This window comes from Scyliorhinus torazame, chromosome 7 (assembly GCF_047496885.1).
Source record: "Scyliorhinus torazame isolate Kashiwa2021f chromosome 7, sScyTor2.1, whole genome shotgun sequence".
NCBI classification, from domain to species: Eukaryota; Metazoa; Chordata; class Chondrichthyes; order Carcharhiniformes; family Scyliorhinidae; genus Scyliorhinus; species Scyliorhinus torazame.
In genome coordinates, this window is record NC_092713.1 from 236,398,853 (window position 1) to 236,418,719 (window position 19,867).

Below are 19,867 nucleotides of genomic sequence, written 5' to 3' on the forward strand. Positions count from 1 at the left end.
TTGATCTTGCCCCGCTGTGCATTATCGAACATGAAGGCAACCGACCGTTGGTCAGTGAGGAGAGTGAATCTCCTGCCGGCCAGGTAATGCCTCCAATGTCGCACAGCCTCCACTATGGCTTGGGCTTCCTTTTCCACTGAGGAGTGGCGGATTTCTGAGGCGTGGAGGGTTCGGGAGAAAAAGGCCACGGGTCTGCCCGCTTGGTTAAGGGTGGCCGCTAGAGCTACGTCAGAGGCGTCGCTCTCGACCTGGAAGGGGAGGGACTCGTCGATGGCGCGCATCGTGGCCTTTGCGATGTCCGCTTTGATGCGGCTGAAAGCCTGGCAAGCCTCTGTCGACAGCGGGAAAGCCGTGGTCTGTATTAGGGGGCGGGCCTTGTCTGCGTACTGGGGGACCCACTGGGCGTAGTATGAAAAGAACCCCAAGCAGCGTTTCAGGGCTTTTGGGCAGTGCGGGAGGGGAAATTCCATGAGTGCGCGCATACGTTCAGGGTCGGGGCCTATTATCCCATTGCGCACTATGTAGCCCAGAATGGCTAGCCGGTCGGTGCTAAAAACGCACTTGTCCTCATTGTACGTGAGGTTCAAGGCTTTGGCAGTCTGGAGGAATTTTTGGAGGTTGGCGTCGTGGTCCTGCTGATCGTGGCCGCAGATGGTTACATTGTCGAGGTACGGGAACGTGGCCCGTAACCCATGTTGATCAACCATTCGGTCCATTTCCCGTTGGAAGACCGAGACGCCGTTTGTGACGCCAAAAGGGACCCTTAGGAAGTGGTATAATCGCCCGTCTGCCTCGAAGGCTGTGTACTTGCGGTCACTTGGGCGGATGGGGAGCTGATGGTAGGCGGACTTGAGGTCCACGGTGGAGAAGACTTTATACTGGGCAATCCGATTGACCATGTCGGATATGCGGGGGAGAGGGTACGCGTCTAGTTGTGTGTACCTGTTGATGGTCTGGCTATAGTCAATGACCATCCTTTGTTTCTCCCCTGTCTTCACTACTACCACCTGCGCTCTCCAGGGACTATTGCTGGCCTGGATTATGCCCTCCTTTAGTAGCCGCTGGACTTCGGAGCGAATGAAGGTCCGGTCCTGGGCGCTGTACCGTCTGCTCCTAGTGGCGACGGGTTTGCAATCCGGGGTGAGGTTCGCAAACAAGGACGGGGGTTGCACCTTGAGGGTGGCGAGGCCGCAGATAGTGAGTGGGGGTATGGGGCCGCCGAATTTAAACGTAAGGCTCTGTAGGTTACATTGAAAATCTAAGCCCAGCAAGGTGGGGGCACAGAGTTGGGGAAGGACGTTAAGTTTGTAGTTTTTGAATTCCCTCCCCTGTACCGTTAGGGTAACTATGCAGAATCCCTGGATCTGTACGGAGTGGGATCCTGCGGCTAGGCAAATCTTTTGTGCGCTGGGGTAGGTAGTTAAGGAACAGCGTCTTACCGTGTCGGGATGTATAAAACTTTCCGTGCTCCCGGAGTCGACTAGGCATGGCGTCTCGTGGCCGTTAATTAGGACCGTTGTCGTCGTCGTCTGGAGAGTCCGGGGCCGAGCCTGATCGAGCGTAACCGAAGCGAGCCGTGGTTGTAGTAGTGGGGTGGGGTCCGTTGTTGCCGTCCAAGAGGACGTCGGGGATGGATAAAATGGCCGCCCCCATACCTCGCCCGTAGATGAGGGGTCACAAGATGGCGTCGGGGGTGGACAAAATGGCCGCCCCCATGCGTCGTACAGGTCGGGGGCGGTCCAAGATGGCGGGGCCCCTCCTCCCCTCGTGGTGGTCGGGACCCAAAATGGCGGCGTCTGCGGGTCGCACATTGAGTGCTGGGGGGCGCTAGGACCGCGCGGAGTTTCCGGACCGCGGGCGCTAGGACCGCGCGGAGTTCCTTTGGTGCGAGCTCTAGGACCGCGGGCGCTAGGACCGCGCGGAGCTCCCTCGCTGGGGACCGGCAGGTCAGTGCGAGCGCTGGGACAGTGAGGAGGTCCCTCGCCGGGGACGGAGGTCGGGGTCCAGGTGAGTTGTATTGCCGGCGGGTCAGGCGTGGGGCGCGGGACGGGGGTGAGGGACCAGGTCGGCGGCGTTGGCGGGTCAGGCGTGGGGAGCGGGACAGGGGCGAGGGCCCAGGTCGGCGGGTCAGGCGTGGGGCGCGGGACGGGGGCGAGGGCCCAGGTCGGCGGCTCCGGCGGGTCAGGCGTGGGGCGCGGGACGGGGGCGAGGGCCCAGGTCGGCGGCTCCGGCGGGTCAGGCGTGGGGCGCGGGACGGGGGCGAGGGCCCAGGTCGGCGGCTCCGGCGGGTCAGGCGTGGGGCGCGGGACGGGGGCGTGGGCCCAGGTCGGCGGCTCCGGCGGGTCGGGCGTGGGGCGCGGGACGGGGGTGAGGGCCCAGGCCGGCGGGTCAGTCGTGGGGCCGCGAGCGCTGGCACCGCGCGGAGCTCCCTCACCGGGGACAGCGGTGGTCGGGGTCAAGGTAGGTGGCGCCGGCGGGTCAGGCGTGGGGCGCGGGACGGGGGTGAGGGTGGCGTTCGGGATACGGAAAACCCCTTCCTCTCCGTGGAGAGTGTTGGCTGGCACCCAAATCGGGAGCGCCGGTGGCGGGTCATACGTGGGCTGCGGGGAGGGGGGTTGGGGAGCGTAGGCGGCGTGCAGGGCTCCCAGTTCTCCCGGGGCCGCGGTGGTCGGGATCCAAAATGGCGGCGCCTGGGGGTCGCACATGGCGTGCTGGGGGGGTTGGGAGGCATAGACTGCCTGTAGGGCTCCCTGTTCTCCCGGGACGGCGGCGACCACGCGGGACCGGCACACAACCGCATAATGGCCCTTTTTCCCGCAGCTTTTGCAGATGGCTGCGCGGGCCGGACAGCGCTGTCGGGGGTGCTTCGCCTGGCCGCAGAAATAACAGCGGGCGCCCCCGGTGCGACTCGGCGTTTGGACTGCGCAAGCCTGTGGGGTGTCCGGGGGGGGGGGGTAGGGGGTTTGCCGCGGCGGGTACGTACGGGGCCCAATGGCCTGCCGCGCGGTCGGGGCCGTAGGCGCGGGTATTACGCGCGGCTACGTCCAGCGAGGCTGCCAGGGCCCGTGCCTCTGAGAGTCCTAGTGACTCTTTTTCTAGAAGTCTTTGGCGGATTTGGGAGGATTGTATACCTGCAACAAAAGCATCGCGCATTAACATGTCCGTGTGTTCGTTTGCGTTCACAGACGGGCAGCTGCAGGCTCGTCCCAAAATCAGCAGCGCGGCGTAGAACTCGTCCATCGATTCTCCGGGAGCTTGCCGTCTCGTCGCGAGCTGGTAGCGAGCGTAGATTTGGTTAACTGGGCGAACGTAGAGACTTCTCAGTGCTGCGAACGCCGTCTGGAAATCGCGGGTGTCTTCAATGAGGGTGAAAATCTCCGTGCTCACCCTCGAGTGCAGGACCTGCAGTTTTTGTTCATCTGAGACTCGGCCTGTGGTCGATGTGATGTAGGCCTCAAAGCAAGTCTGCCAGTGTTTGAAGGCTGCTGCTGCATTCACTGCGTGGGGGCTGATCCTCAGGCATTCTGGAATGATCCTGAGCTCCATAGTCCTTTTTAGGCACGCTTAATAAATTGTGGCGCACAAAGACTCCGTGAGACAAACAGAGTGAAGTCGATGAGGCTTTATTAAGCGTGTCTGTTCCCCAGCAGCCCGATAGTAAACTGGCATGCGGGGGAAGGCACCGGCTTCTTATACTTCGCCTTCAGGGCGGAGTATGAGGTCAACGGCCAACCAGGACCCGGGATCTGTCAGCCAATGACATTAGGGCTTCCAGTCCCACATGACCCCCAATACATACTACCACACAGTGAAATAAGGCCCCAGAATTGTAATTGCTCTACCTGTAGCTGTGGAAGTCACTGCAGCCATGAACTGGTTTGGAACTAGCTCTTCACAGACTTCAGGGGGGTGATTACACAGGAGGATTGTCAGTCAATCATGTCAAATTGCCCACAGGGGGTTACTGCTGTAATACTCATGAAAGCTCATGAATGCAGACCATCAGAATTTCCACTGACACTTGGCTCAGTGGGACAGTCACCTATTCTGTTGGCCATCCCTCTCTCAAACTGTTCTTTGGCTCAAATAAATGCTTTTCCATTCTTAGCTCCTCTCTTTGTGCCCGAAGAAACCTGGTGGTTGATGCACGATCAGTTGCACAAAGACTAAAATTGGGTACAACTGTGGCTTTATTACAGTCAGATGCGTGGCCTCCTGCTGCAGCTGGCAAAATGGCAGGGCACTGGAGGTCATGCATATTTATACAGTTCTCCCTGGGCGGAGCCAGCCGGCAGGAGCTACCGGCGAACCTGTAGAGCAGGTCCTCCCTTACATCTCCTATCACAGTGGATCACAACATTCACCCCCTGAAACTATACACAATTAGTGCAATTATGTACAGTGGTAGGGAAAGAAAAGTCCATGTTGACGGTCCGGAGTCCGTCAAAGGTTCATCCGGTCCGGTGCTTTGGTGCTTCATTGGGAGCGGCGTAACGGTGGCGGCGAAGTCGGTGCTGACGGTGGTGGAGGTGGCAGCGATGGCGGTGCTGATGCTGGCCAGTCATCGGGGAACTCCGGGAGCGTGCAGAAGTTCTCTTCGTCCTCTTGTGCGGAAAAGGGGAGGGGGGTGGTCTGGTGGGGTCAATATTGGCAGCGCGGTGGGAGGGGCGCATTGGTGGTGGGGGGGGGGGGGGGGGGGGGGGTTGGGGTGGAACCTGACAGTGCCAGGTCCCTGAGTGAGACAGTATCTTGGCGGCCATCGGGGAACGCAACGTAGGCATATTGAGGGTTGGCGTGGAGCAGGTGGACCCTGTCCACCAAGGGGTCCACATTGTGGAGTCGGACGTGCCTATGGAGAAGGACCGGTTCTGGAGCAGCGAGCCAAATTGGGAGCGACACATCGGATGTGGACTTCCTGGGGGAACGCAAAAACACGCTCATGGGGTGTGTTATTAGTGGCGGTGCACAATAGTGACCGGATGGAGTGTAGAGCGTCAGGGAGGACCTCCTGCCAGTGAGAGGCTGGGAGGTTCCTGGACCGTAGGGCCAGCTGGACGGCCCTCTAAACCGTCCCATTCTCCCGTTCTACTTGCCCGTTTCCGTGGGCAGCATGGTAGCATTGTGGATAGCACAATTGCTTCACAGCTCCAGGGTCCCATGTTCGATTCCGACTTGGGTCACTGTCTGTGCGGAGTTTGCACATCCTCCCCGTGTGTGCGTGGGTTTCCTCCAGGTGCTCCGGTTTCCTCCCACAGTCCAAAGATGTGCAGGTTAGGTGGATTGGCCATGATAAACTGCCATTCGTGTCCAAAATTGCCCGTAGTGTTGGGTGGGGTTACTGGGTTATGGGGATAGGGTGGAGGTGTTGATCTTGGGTAGGGTGCTCTTTCCAAGAGCCGGTGCAGACTCAATGGGACGAATGGCCTCCTTCTGCACTGTAAATTCTATGATCTTCCCCGGGGTTGTAGCTGGTCGTCCTGCTGGATGCTATACCCCTGCTGAGCAGGAACTGACGCAGCTCTTCGCTCATGAATGAGGATCCCCTGTCACTGTGGATGTAGGCGGGGAAACTGAACAGGGCGAAGATGGTGCTGAGGGCCTTGATGACGGTGGCAGACGAGATATCGGGGCATGGGATGACGAAGGGGAATCTGGAGTACTCGTCGACCACATTGAGAATGTACGTGTTACGGTAGGTGGAGGGGAGGGGCCCTTTGAAATCCACGCTGGGGCGTTCAAAGGGTGGGAAGCCTTCACCAAGCGCGCACGGTCCGGCCGTTAGAAGTTGTGGTAGTATGTATTGGGGGTCATGTGGGACTGGAAGCCCTAATGTCATTGGCTGACAGATCCCGGGTCCTGGTTGGCCGTTGACCTCATACTCCGCCCTGAAGGCGAAGTATAAGAAGCCGGTGCCTTCCCCCTCAGGCCAGTTTACTATCGGGCTGCTGGGGAACAGACACGCTTAATAAAGCCTCATCGACTTCACTCTTTTCGTCTCATGGAGTCTTTGTGCGCTACAATTTATTAAGCGGGTCTGTTCCCCAGCAGCCCGATAGTAAACCCTTACCACCATACGAAGCATCACCCCGCCGGGTTCATTTTTGACAAGGGGTGAATGTGGTAGTATGTATTGGGGGTCATGTGGGACTGGAAGCCCTAATGTCATTGGCTGACAGATCCCGGGTCCTGGTTGGCCGTACTTGCACTCCGCACAGACCTGGCTGTCCCTGGTGACTGTCCTTACTTCCTCAACGGAACAGGGCAGATTGCGAGCTTTGATCAGGTTGTACAATCGAGTGACACCCGGGTGACAAAGGCTGTCGTGTAGGGCCCGGAGTTGGTCCACTTGTGCGCTGGCACATGTACCTCGGGAGACGGTGTCTGGGGGCTCGTTGAGTTTACCGGGGCGATACAAAATCTCGTAATTATAGGTGGAGAGCTCGATTCTCCACCACAAGATTTTATCATTTTTGATCTTGCCCCGCTGTGTGTTATTGAACATGAAGGCTAATGACCGTTGGTCTGTAAGGAGAGTGAATCTCTTACCGGCCAGGTAATGCCTCCAATGCCGCACAGCTTCAACAATAGCTTGGGCCTCCTTTTCGACGGATGAGTGTCGAATTTCAGAGGCATGAAGGGTGCGGGAAAAGAATGCCACGTGTCTGCCTGCCTGGTTTAGAGAGGCGGCAATGGCAACGTCTGAAGCGTCGCTTTCTACTTGGAAAGGCAGTGACCCGTCCACTGCGTGCATCCCGGCCTTGGCGATGTCTGCTCTGATGCGGGCAAAAGCGTGTTGTGCCTCGGCTGCGAGGGGGAATTGGATGGACTGGATGAGTGGGCGGGCCTTGTCCGCATAGTTTGGGACCCACTGAGCGTAGTAGGAAAAGAAACCCAGGCAGCGTTTGGGGGCCTTGGGGCAGTGGGGGAGGGGAGGTTCCATGAGGGGGCTCATGCGGTCGGGGTCGGGCCCGAGAAGTCCGTTTCGGATTATATAGCCGAGAATGGCTAACTGGGTCGTGCTGAACACACATTTCCCTTTGTTTTAGGTCAGGTTGAGAAGAAAGGCAGTGCGGAGGAATTCATCGAGGTTGACATCATGGTCCTGCTGGTACTGGCCACAGATGGTGACATTATCTAAGTACGGAAAGGTGGCCCGCAAACCGTACTGGTCGACCATTTGGTCCATCTCTCTTTGGAAGACCGAGACCCCATTTGTGACACCGAAAGGGACCCTAAGGAAGTGGCAGAGGCGGCCGTCCGCTTCGAAGGCAGTGTATGGCCGGTCCAACTTCCGGATGGGGAGCTGGTGGTAGGCGGATTTCAGGTCAATTGTTGAGAAGACCCGGTACTGCGCAATCTGATTGACCATATCAGGTATGCGTGGGAGAGGGTACGCGTCGAGCTGCGTGTACCAATTGATGGTCTGGCTGTAGTCCATGACCATCCTGTGTTTCTCCCCAGTTTTAACCACGACCACTTGGGCTCTTCAGGAGCTGTTGCTGGCCTCGATAATACCCTCCTTAAGCAGCCGCTGGACCTCGGACCTGATGAAGGTCTTGTCCTGGGTGCTGTACCGTCTGCTCCTAGTGGCAACGGGCTTGCAATCCGCAGTTAGATTGGCAAAAAGGAAGGGTGGATCGACCTTGAGGGTCGTGAGACCGCAAACGGTAAGGGGGGAGTAAGGGCCCGCCGAATTTGAGGGTGAGGCTCGTAAGGGCCTGCCGAATTTGAGGGTGAGGCTCTGGAGGTTGCTCTGGAAGTCCAGGCCCAACAGGAGTGAGGCGCAGAGATTAGGAAGGACATAGAGACGAAAGTTACTAAATTCTACGCCCTGGATCGTGAGGGTGACTGTACAAAAGCCTCGGATCGGGACGGAGTGGGATCCGGAGGCTCGGGAGATCCTTTGATTGGCAGGGTGGACCGCAAGGGAGCAGCGCCTTACCGGATCTGGGTGAACAAAGCTTTCGGTGCTCCCGGAGTCCAGCAGGCACGAGGTCGCGTGGCCGTTGATTTTAACCGTCGTCGACGCTGTGGCCAGGTTGTGCAGGCGAGATTGGTCCAGCGTCATCGAAGCGAGCTGCGGGTAGCCATCGGATGCTTCGGGTGTCAAGCGTGCGCGGTTCCGATGTCGGGATGGCCGGGGACACTGTGCGGAACAAGATGGCGGCGCCCATGGTGCGCACATTGCGTGGTCGGGACAAGATGGCGGCGCCCATTGGGTGCACGTGGCCGAAGGGGGACAAGATGGCGGTGCCCATTGGTTGCACATGGACCCGGGAGGAGAAGATGATGGCTCCCATTGTGCGTCTGGCGTGGGGGAGGGGGCGATAGCGGGCGCGATCGCAGCGATTGTGCGGGCCTGGCACACAGCCGCGAAGTGGCCCTTTTTACTGCAGGCGCTACAAGCTGCAGTCGGGCCGGGCAGTGTTGGCGGGGATGCTTCTGCTGACCGCAGAAGAAGCAGCAGGGACCACCGGGGTGCGCGGATCGGCGTATTGCGAAGCAGGGCCCGGCTGAGGAGGTCGTCGGCGGGGTCCAGGAGGGGTAGGAAGGGGTAGAAGGGTGGGCAGCGCGGCGGGAGAGGTACGATTGTGCGTTACGGGATGCGACCATCATGGAGAGCGCCAAGGTTTTCGTCTTCGCCAGTTCGAGCGTGGCCCCTTCCAGCAATCGTTCTCAAGTGCGGTCCGACGCAATCCCCGTCACGAAGGCATCGCGCATGAGGAGATTCGAGTGTTCGCCGGCCGTGACAGCCTGACAGTCACAGTCCCGGACGAGTGGAATTAGGGCCCGCCAGAAGTCTTCGATGGACTCACCAGGTAGTTGCGAGCGGGTGGCAAGTACGTGCCTGGCGAAGAGCGTGTTCGCCTTCTGCGCGTAGTGTTCTTTGAGGAGTTCCATTGCTTTTGTGTAAGTCGTGGCTTCTTTGATCAACGGGAACACGCTGGAGCTCAGTCTGGAGTACAGGACATTGATCTTCTGAGCCTCCGTTGGCGCGGGGTCCGCCGCGTTCATGTAGGCCTCGAAACATGCTAGCCAGTGAGTAAAGTCTTTCCTGGCGTCGGGCGAGTGAGGATCCAGGTGCAGGCGATCGGGCTTAATTCTGATATCCATTCTGTGGAAAATCTGACTGTAATAAATTGATGCACGATCAATTGCACAAAGACTAAAGTTGGGTACAACTGTGGCTTTATTACAGTCAGATGCGTGGCCTCCTGCTGCAGCTGCCGAAATGGCAGGGCACTGGAGGTCATGCATATTTATACAGATCTTCCTGGGCGGAGCCAGCCGGCAGGAGCAACCGGCGAACCTGTAGAGCAGGTCCTCCCTTACATCTCCTATTACAGTGGATCACCACAGTGGTCAAATGCAATCTTCCCATTTTCAGTCTGTGGTATTATCCGGTATTGCTGTACCTAAGAGGCTGATGACCATTGGTTCAACCTAGGAGTTTACCATTGGCTGTTGATACGTAGCTCCGCCTTGACAGGCGGAGTATAAGAACTGGTGCCATCCCAGCAGCCTTCACTTTCTGTACCGAAGCTGATGGGGAACAGTTCTAGTCGATTAAGTCTTGAGTTATGAAATCACTTTGTCTTGAGTGTAATTGATCGTGCATTAATTTAATCGACTAGACTTAAGCTGGAAGGATGGATCTCCGAATCAAACCGGAGTGCCTACAACTCAGCCCCCACGCGGAGAACTCAGCTGCAATATTTAAACACTGGCTGGCATGCTTTAAAGGCTACCTTGAGACGGCCGGAGGCACACCCTCAGGAGAACAGAAAATTCATCTCCTGCATTCAAGGGTCAGCTCTGGGATCTATACCCTTATCGAGGAAACGGAGGAAAATGATGCCGCGATCGAACTGTTAAAAGGACATTATATCCGCCCTGTAAATCAGGTCTACGCACGTCACCTGCTTGCAACTAGACGGCAAAGCCCCGGGGAATCGTTGGAGGATTTCTACCTGGCGCTACTGGTGCTGGGCCGAAACTGTGGCTGCCCGCAAGTTTCGGGGAGCGAGCACACGGAACTTTTAATCAGGGCTGCCTTCGTAGCAGGTATGAGCTCCTCAGAGATCCGCCAAAGACTCCTAGAAAAGGACACCCTGAGACTTAGAGAGGCACGGGCCCTGGCAGGGTCCATGGACGTAGCCTCCCAAAACACGCAGTCCTATGCGCCCGACCGCGCGGCGGTCCCCTGGGCTGCGTGGCACCCCACAGCGGCAGCCCCACAGACCTTCCCCCTGACCCCGCAGGCCTGCGCGGTGAGACGGCCTGCTAACGCCGCCGGGCCCCGCTGTTTCTTCTGCGAGCAGGCGCATCATCCCCGCCAGCGCTGCCCGTCCTGCACCGCCACCTGCAAAGGGTGTGGCAAGAAGGCCCACTTTGTGCGGGGCCGCCAGGCCCGCGCCGTGGCCACGGTCTCCAGTGACTCCGGACCGTCGCGGCAAACCCCCCTTCAGGCCCTGACCAGCCAGCGCTCACCGCCACCTCCCTATCCTAGGGCCACGTGCGACCCACGGGCGTGGCCATCTTGCCACCCGGACACCACGCTGGATGGGTGGGTGCCGCCATTTTGTCCATCCCCGCCGCCATCTTGTCCATCCCCGGCCACCATGTGCGACCCATGGGAGACGCCATCTTGGACGGGGCCCCAGGCCCCCAGCACGGCCGACTACATGCTGCCCAATCAGAACTCGCAACTGCTTCATCTGGCCTCGGTGACACTGGATCAAAGTCGACCTCGGACACTCGCAACAGCAACAACGACGGTCTTCATCAGCGGCCACGAGACGTCTTGTCTGATTGACCCTGGGAGCACGGAAAGCTTTGTTCACCCCGACACGGTAAGGCGCTGTTCACTTGTTACCCACCCGGTAAACCAAAGGATCACCCTGGCCTCCGGGTCACACTCGGTGGAGATAAATGGGTTCTGCCTAGCAAACCTCACTGTCCAAGGCAGGAGATTCAACAATTTCCACCTTTATGTCCTGCCGCACCTCTGCGCGGCTACCCTCCTGGGGTTGGACTTCCAATATAACTTGCAAAGCCTGACCTTTAAATTCGGCGGCCCTATACCCCCCCTTACTGTCTGCGGCCTCGCGACCCTTAAGGTTGACCCGCCTTCCCTGTTTGCGAACCTCACCCCGGATTGCAAACCCATCGCCACCAGGAACAGATGGTACAGTGCCCAGGACCGGACCTTCATCAGGTCAGAGGTCCAAAGGCTGCTGAGGGAAGGGGTCATCGAAGCGAGTAACAGTCCCTGGAGAGCTCAAGTAGTGGTGGTAAAGACCGGGGAAAACATAGGATGGTCATTGACTACAGTCAGACCATCAACAGGTTTACGCAGCTGGACGCGTACCCTCTCCCCCGCATATCCGACCTGGTAAACAGGATTATGCAATATAAGGTCTTCTCCACGGTGGATCTCAAGTCTGCCTACCATCAGCTACCCCTCCGTAATACTGACCTCAAGTATACTGCCTTCGAAGCAGATGGGCGGCTCTATCAATTTTTAAGAGTTCCCTTTGGTGTCACTAATGGGGTCTCAGTCTTCCAGCGAGAGATGGATGGAATGGTTGACCGGTACGGCTTACGCGCAACATTCCCGTATCTGGATAACGTCACCATCTACGGCCACGACCAGCAGGACTACGACACCAACCTCCGTAAATTTCCCCAGACCGCGAAAATCCTTAACTTAACGTACAATAAGGATAAATGCGTATTTAGCACCAACCGTCCAGCCATTCTAGGCTATGTAGTGCGAAATGGAGTTATAGGCCACGACCCTGAGCGCATGCACCCCCTTATGGAGTTCCCCCTCCCTCACTGCCCCAAGGCCCTGAAGCGCTGCCTAGGGTTTTTCAGTTACTACGCACAATTGGTTCCGAACTACGCAGACAAAGCCCGTCCCCTAATCCAGTCCACAACCCTGTCGCTGGAGGCCCGCCAGTCCTTCTGCCGCATCAAAGCAGACATTGCAAAGGCCACGATGCGCGCCAACGACGAGTCCCTCCCCTTCCAGGTCGAGAGCGATGCGTCCGACGTGCTCTGGCGGCCACCCTCAACCAAGCAGGCAGGCCCGTGGCCTTCTTCTCCCGTACCTTCTATGCTTCCAAAATTCGCCATTCCTCGGTCGAAAAAGAGGCACAAGCCATAGTTGAAGTTGTGAGACATTGGAGGCATTACCGGGCCAGCAGGAGATTCACTCTCCTCACGGACCAACGGTCGGTTGCTTTCATGTTCGATAATGCACAACGGGGCAAAATTACAAACGACAAGATCTTGCGGTGGAGGATAGAACTCTCCACCTACAATTACGAGATCTTATACCGTCCCGGGAAGCTAAATGAACCTCCTGATGCCCTGTCCCGCGGCACTTGTGCTACTGCACAAGTGGACCACCTCCGAGCCCTCCACGAGGACCTCTGCCACCCGGGGGTCACTCGTTTCTTCCACTTCATCAAGACCCGCAACCTGCCCTACTCCATCGAGGAGGTCAGGACAGTCACCAGGGACTGCCAAATCTGCGCGGAGTGCAAACCGCACTTCTACCGGCCAGAGAGGGCTCACCTGATAAAGGCTTCCCGTCCCTTTGAACGCCTCAGCATGGATTTCAAAGGCCCCCTCCCCTCCGCCGACCGCAACACGTATTTCCTGAACGTGATTAACAAGTACTCCCGGTTCCCATTCGCCATCCCCTGCCCAGACATGACCGCAACCACCGTCATCACGGCCCTCCAGGGTATCTTTACACTGTTCGGTTTCCCCGCGTACATCCACAGTGATAGCGGGTCCTCCTTTATGAGCGACGAACTGCGTCAATTCCCGCTCAGCAGGGGCATTGCCTGGAGTAGGACGACCAGTTACAACCCCCGGGGAAACGGACAGGTGGAGAGGGAGAACGGAACGGTCTGGAAGACTGTTCTACTGGCCCTACGGTCCAGGAATCTCCAGTCTCCTGCTGGCAAGAAGTCCTCCCGGTGGCCCTCCACGCCATCCGGTCGCTGCTCTGTACAACTACCAATCAGACACCTCATGAACGTCTCCTTATTTTCCCCAGGAAGTCCTCCTCCAGGACCTCGCTCCCAACCTGGCTAGCGACACCCGGACCCATCCTGCTTCGGAAGCACGTGCGGGCGCACAAGTCGGACCCGTTGGTCGAGAGGGTCCACCTGCTGCCGCTAAGCCCCAGTACGCCTATGTGGCGTTCCCTGATGGCAGGCAAGATACAGTCTCCCTCCGGGACCTGGCGCCCGCCGGAATTCCACGCACACCCGAACCATTACCCCCCCCCCCCCCCCCCAACCATTCCCCCCCCCCCCCCCACCATCCCCCCCCCCCCCCCCCCCACAGCACTTCACTGGAGGGTCAGTACTCCTGCTGCTCCTGCCTAGGCCCGCCTACCCACCGGCGCCCCCTACAGGCGCCCCCCTCCCCCCCCCCCCCCCGTGTCAACCGTTTGCCCTAACAGCGCCACCTAGAGGTGACGAAGCTGTCAGGGAGGCCGAAACCACGCTCCCGGAGCCGCCTGGACCCCCATCAAAATCACCACCGAAGCCCAGACGTTCCAGAAGGACGACCAGGCCACCCGATCGACTGTTTGCTTCACTGTGACTTTAACCGTGAACGCACACTTTGTAAATATTCTCGACAGCTCTGTAAGGAGGTATCACGGTACCTTCCATATCTGATCATACCATGTTAAAGGCGACTGTTACCACTGGCCACCAACCCGCCGGACTCTTTTTTAACATGGCGTGAATGTGGTATTATCAGGTATTGCTGTACCTAAGAGGTTGAAGACCATTGGTTAAACCTAGGAGTTTACCATTGGCTGTTGATACATAGCTCCGCCCTGACAGGTGGAGTATAAGAACTGGTGCCATCCCAGCAGCCTTCACTTTCTGTACCGAAGCTGCTGGGGAACAAGTTCTAGTCGATTAAAGCCTTCAGTTATGAAATCACTTCGTCTTGAGTGTAATTGATCATGCAGCACAGTCTTCTCATAGCACTGAAGCATTTTCTACCACTTTGTACAGGTCCTTTTTTGTCATGAAACAATTTATTACCTATCGCCCAATTACTTGTGTTACGACCATGCAAAATTACTGACCAATTCTTCGACTCCAGGTCTGATCGTTATCGGTTATTTTTGTGAATTTAGAGAGGATGTCCTTTTTCAATACCACCAGAGTCCCACAATTTTCACTTTCAGACTGTAAAGAACTGCCGCCGTGCCTGGGCCGATTCTACTACTGTTAAGGGCAGGCACCGGCACCACGTGGAACACAATTGATTCCAATGAGAAATGGTGCCGGATTTGCCAGAACACCAGGAGGGGGACCGTCAGACCTGCGGCCCCTAACCGTGGCAGAGCACAGGACCCTGGATGTGGTTGGCTGCCTGGAGGAAAGGGATCGCCAGAGTGGAGTTCGGCCTGAGGCAAGGAAGTGGGACCCTGCATAGTTGAGTTTCCCCATGACACATGTGTCAAACCCCCTCCCAACACCACCTTCACACCACCCTCACCCCACACCACCCTCACCGCCACACCAACCGCGTTCAGCAGCAGGAGGTGGTGCCGACGATGCTTGCCACCCAGGCCAACACCTCCATCTGGGGTTTTGGCTATGTATCAGCAAGCCCAAGGCCTGGAGCATTCTGTGCGGACGCTGGCTCTGGCCCAGGACAGGGTTGCCGCCTTACTGGCAACCATGTGCCAGAGCCAACTGGACATCACAGCGGTGCTCCTGAGCATGGCCCAGACACAGCAGGCCATAGCTGGGAACGTCGGCGGCATTGCCCAAGTCCTGGCCAACGTGGTGCAAACACAGAAGGAGGTGGCCCAGTCCCAGACGGAGATGGTGCAGTCAATGTCTGATGTGATACAAACCCAAAAGGTGGTGGCACAGTCAATGGGAGATGTGGCCCAGACCCAGGTGGAGTTTGCCTACTCCCCATGCTCAATTGTCACGAGCATGCGTACCCTGGTCGAGACCAGAGCAGGCCTCCAGGACTGGCAGCGGCAGGTGGTGGGGGAGCCTCAGGGGATAACTCCGCTTGCACCCCCGTACCATCTGGCACCCCAAGGGAGGAGGAGGTGATGGGCCCATGCCGGTGACTCCAGTAAGGGAAGTGCTGGAACACCGCAGGACCTCCTGTCCTTGATGCATCTGGTGGGCAGCAGGAGGAACAGGGCGGCACCACGCCATCTGGGACATCCGAGCAGCAGCCGGGCACATACAGGCCCAGAAGACGACTGCCAACACGGACCCAGGTCACAGGGCGGGAATCACATTAGGCCGCCTCCACTCCTGCTGTACTGTCTGGGGGCCCACCTAGATGTAGCGTTAAGGCTTGCAAGGCCAGAAATTTAGACACCAGTTAAGTTGGAACGGGTGCAGGGCACAGTTTAGTTATTGGGGCTAGGGCAAATGTATCTATATACGTTGTCACATTAAACACCTGCTACCACTGTTACAATTTGCCTCAGTGTTCTGCCAGATGGGTGTGAGGGGTGGGCTGCCCTGGGCTGGCCAGAGACAGGGCGTGGGGAGGGAATGGGTGAATGTTTTGGTTGACCCGTTGTTCCTCCTCCTCCAGCACATCGCCCACTGCTGTGCGATGTTGTGGAGGACGCCGCAGACCGCCACAATGTGCTACATGTGTCCGACCGCCTAACACTCTCCCCTTTCTGCCTCACTCCACCACCCACCCTCCCAGGAGAAGGCAGCACATAACCGCCGGGAGAGAGAAAAGACTGGAAGGGGAGCCCGGACCTGCGGCCCCACACAGCACTGGATCTGGTTGGTGGGCCCGGAGAAAGGGCAAATGAAGCAGAGGTCAGAATCGGGTGAGCAAGTGAGCCCCCCTGGATTGCGGTTCCCCATGTCATGTGTGCCGCCAGACCCTCACCACCCTCTCACCCCTCTCACACCACCACCCACCACCCACCACCCCAACCCACGATCCAATCATGCATCATGTCTTGTGTCTTGCGTCCAGAGAAATAGCAAATGGAGTTTAATCCGGACAAATGTGAGTTAATGCATTTTGGTGGGTCTAACATAGAGGGGAAATGTACAATAAATAGGAATATAGAAAGTCAGAGAGATCATACATTATCATAGAATTTACAGTGCAGAAGGAGGCCATTCGGCCCATCGAGTCTGCACTGGCTCTTGGAAAGAGCACCCTACCCAAGGTCAACACCTCCATCCTATCCCCATAACCCAGTAACCCTACCCAACACTAAGGGGAATTTTGGACACTCTGGGCAATTTATCATGGCCAATCCACCTGCACATCTTTGGACTGTGGGAGGAAGCCGGAGCACCCGGAGGAAACCCACGCACACACGGGGAGGATGTGCAGACTCCGCACAGACAGCGACCCAAGCCGGAATCGAACCCGGGACCCTGGAGCTGTGAAGCAATTGTGCTATCTGCAATGCTACCGTGCTGCCCTAATCTGGGCATGCAGAGAAAGCATATGGAATGCTTGTCTTTACTGGACGGGGCATCGAGTATAAAAATTGACAAGTCATGTTGCAGTTGGATAGAACCTTGGTAAGGCCGCATTTGGAATATTGCGTACAATTCTGGTCACCACACGACCAGAAGGGTGTGGAGGCTTTGGCGAGGGTGCAGAGGAGATTTGCCACGATGTTGCCTGTTCTGGAGTACTGGAACAGGAATCATGGACTTGCACGACAGCAAATCTGGTGCCGCACCTGGACCGATTCAGTGGCTGTTGAGGGGCTAGCACCGGTGCCACGTGGAACACAATCGATTCGAATGGGAAATGGTGCTGGATTCGCTATTGTCGCTCAGGAGGCTGACAAGCTACAGTCGCATATACGCACTTCACTATCCAACGCACACCATCCCATCCAATAAGATGGCAGCGAGGAGAATGTCACCCCGTTTCACAGAAGCTGAGCTGGAGACACTCCTGCCACAATTGAGGAGAGGCAGGCCATCCTGTACCACGAGCTGGGAAGGAGGCTGCCTACCACTGCTGTTCGCCATGCCTGGGTGTAGGTGGCAGAAGGGGTCAGTGCCATGAGCAAGACTGTCCAGCCTGGCCTGCAGTGGCATTAAAAAACTGCACAACCTCCTCAGGGCGGCATGGGTGAGTAGGTAACACTGTGCCCCTGGCACCAAACCTGTCCCACACACCCGTAACCTGACACCCCCTCCCCCACCCGGCGGGCATCCGAATCTCCACCCTGCACCACAGACCAGCACCCATACTGGCCGCCATGGCCATGTGCCCTGAACACTGGGGCCACCAGCTCCCCACCCCCGGTCTGCATGCGTCGGACTGTCCAACTCAGTCAATATTTGTTACCCCCACCCCCAAGAGAAGGCCGCCCATAAACGTCGGGAGTGGGAAAAGACTGGAGGGGGGCCATCGGACCTGTGGCCCCTCACCACAGCAGAGCAGAGGGCCCTGGACATGGTTGGTGGCCCAGAGGAAAGGGAGGTCGCCGGAGTGGGGATCGGCCGCGGGCGCGGACGTGAGGCCCTGCTGAATTGCGGTTCCCCATGCCATGTCTGTCAACTCTCTCAACACCACTGCCAAACCAGCTTCACCCTCACCCCCACACCAACCTCACCCCCACCCTTACCCCCCTTCAACCCCACCCTCAGCCCTACTCCACTCTCACCCCCACCCCCACTCTCACCAACACTCTCACACCCAACCTCACCCCATCCACCCCCCCCCACCCTCACCTCACTCCCACCCTCACCCTCACCCCCACCCTCACCCTCAGCCCCGCCACCCCTTCTCCCCCCAGCCTGTGGCCCAAACATGCATCTTCTCTTGTGTCTTGCAGGACCTGCTGGTGATGGGGCGGGTCCATCTGGCGTCCCCCACCCCCTGCCAGTGCCACAGCTAGAGTCCCCCTGGGTGCCAAAAAGTGATGAGGAGGGCAGCATGGATGGCAGCCCTTGACAACAGACCCAAAACACTCCGGAACTCGAGTCCACGGATGATACTGATTTTCCACAGCTGTCTCCAACACCCTCCACCATCCCAGAGACACTCACCTCGGTTGGGCACTTTTGTGAAGAGGCTCCTGGGACAATATCCGGTGGGCACCACACAGTTGATCCAGGACATCAAGTGGAGGAAGGAACTCCATGGGGGCGGAGGTCGGAGGGTGGGCTGCCGTCCAGACAGTTTTCGGGCTTCTGGAATGGACGGTCCCATAGATCATGGAGATGCAGTCGCAGAGCCAGTCTACATGAAGGGTTGTCAGCGAGCATCCAGCACCTGCAGGTGCAGTTGGAGGAGTCCAACCGTGTGCAGCAGCAGGAGGTGGTGCCAAACATGTGTGCCACTCAGGTCAACACGGTGGAGCTGGTGGGGGCGACGATTTTGGCTATGGGTTAGCTTGTCCAAGGCCTGAGGCATCCCCTGCCCAGGACAGGGTTGCCGCCTCACAGAGCCACTTGGAAATTGCAGCAGCTCTTCTGAGCATGGACCAGTCACAGCAGGCCATGGCTGGGATCGTCAGTGGCATTGCCCATGCATTAGCGCAGACACAGATGGAGATGGCCCAGTACTACAAAGTGAAGCCGAGCAGAATTTCCAGCAGCAGCGCACCCCTCCCCAATAAACTCAATGCATTCTATGCTCGGTTCAAGCAGGAAACCAACGATCTGCTGCCGAGTGCCCCAGCAGCCCATAACGCACCCATACCCACCATCATAGTTTCCGAAGTCAGATCGTCTTTACTGAAAGTGAACCCTAGGAAGGCGATGGATCCACACGGGATCCCTGGTCGTGCACTCAAAGCCTGCACGGACCAGCTGGCAGATTTATTTGCGGATATCTTTAACCTGTCCCTACTCCGCTCCGAGGTCCCCACCAGCTTCAGAAAGACCACCCTCATACCAGTGCCAAAGAAAAACCAGGCAACGTGCCTCAATGACTACCGTCCGGTGGCCCTGACGTCAGTCATAATGAAGTGCTTCGAGAGGTTGGTCATGAAGCGCATCACTTCGATACTCCCAGAACGCATTGATCCACTGCAATTCGCATACCACCGCAACTGGTCCACAGCAGACGCCATCTCCCTGGCCCTACACTCAGCCCTAGAGCATCTCGACAACAGGAACTCCTGTGGTATTAGCAGGTATTACAGTACCCAAGAGGCCGAAGACCATTGGTTAAACCTAGGAGTTTACCATTGGCTGTTGGTATGTAGCTCCGCCTTGATAGGCGGGGTACAAGAACCGGTGCCGTCCCAGCAGCCCTCACTTTCTGTACCGAAGCTGCTGGGGAACAGTTCTAGTCGATTAAAGCCTTCCGTTATGTTACAACCTCGTCTTTGAGTTTAATTGATCGTGCATCAATTTAATCAACTAGACTTAAGCTGAAAGAATGGATCTCCGAATCAAGCCGGAGTGTTTACAACTCAGCCCCCACGTGGAGAACTCGGCGGCGATATTTAAGCACTGGCTGGCGTGCTTTAAAGGCTACCTCGAGATGGCCGGAGGCACCCCCTCAGGGGAACAGAAACTGCATCTCCTGCACTCGAGAGTAAGCCCTGGAATCTTCACCCTCTTCAAGGAGGCGGAGGACTACGATGCTGCGATCGAACTGTTAGAAGGACATTATATCCGCCCTATAAACCAGGTCTACGTACATCACCTGCTCGCAACTAGACGGCAATGCCCCAGGGAATCGCTGGAGGACTTCTACCGTGCGCTACTGGTGCTGGGCAGAAACTGTGGCTGCCCGCAAGTTTCGGGCAGCGAGCACACAGAACTTCTAATCCGGGATTCCTTCGTAGCAGGTATGAGCTCCTCAGAGATATGCCAAAGACTCTTAGAAAAGG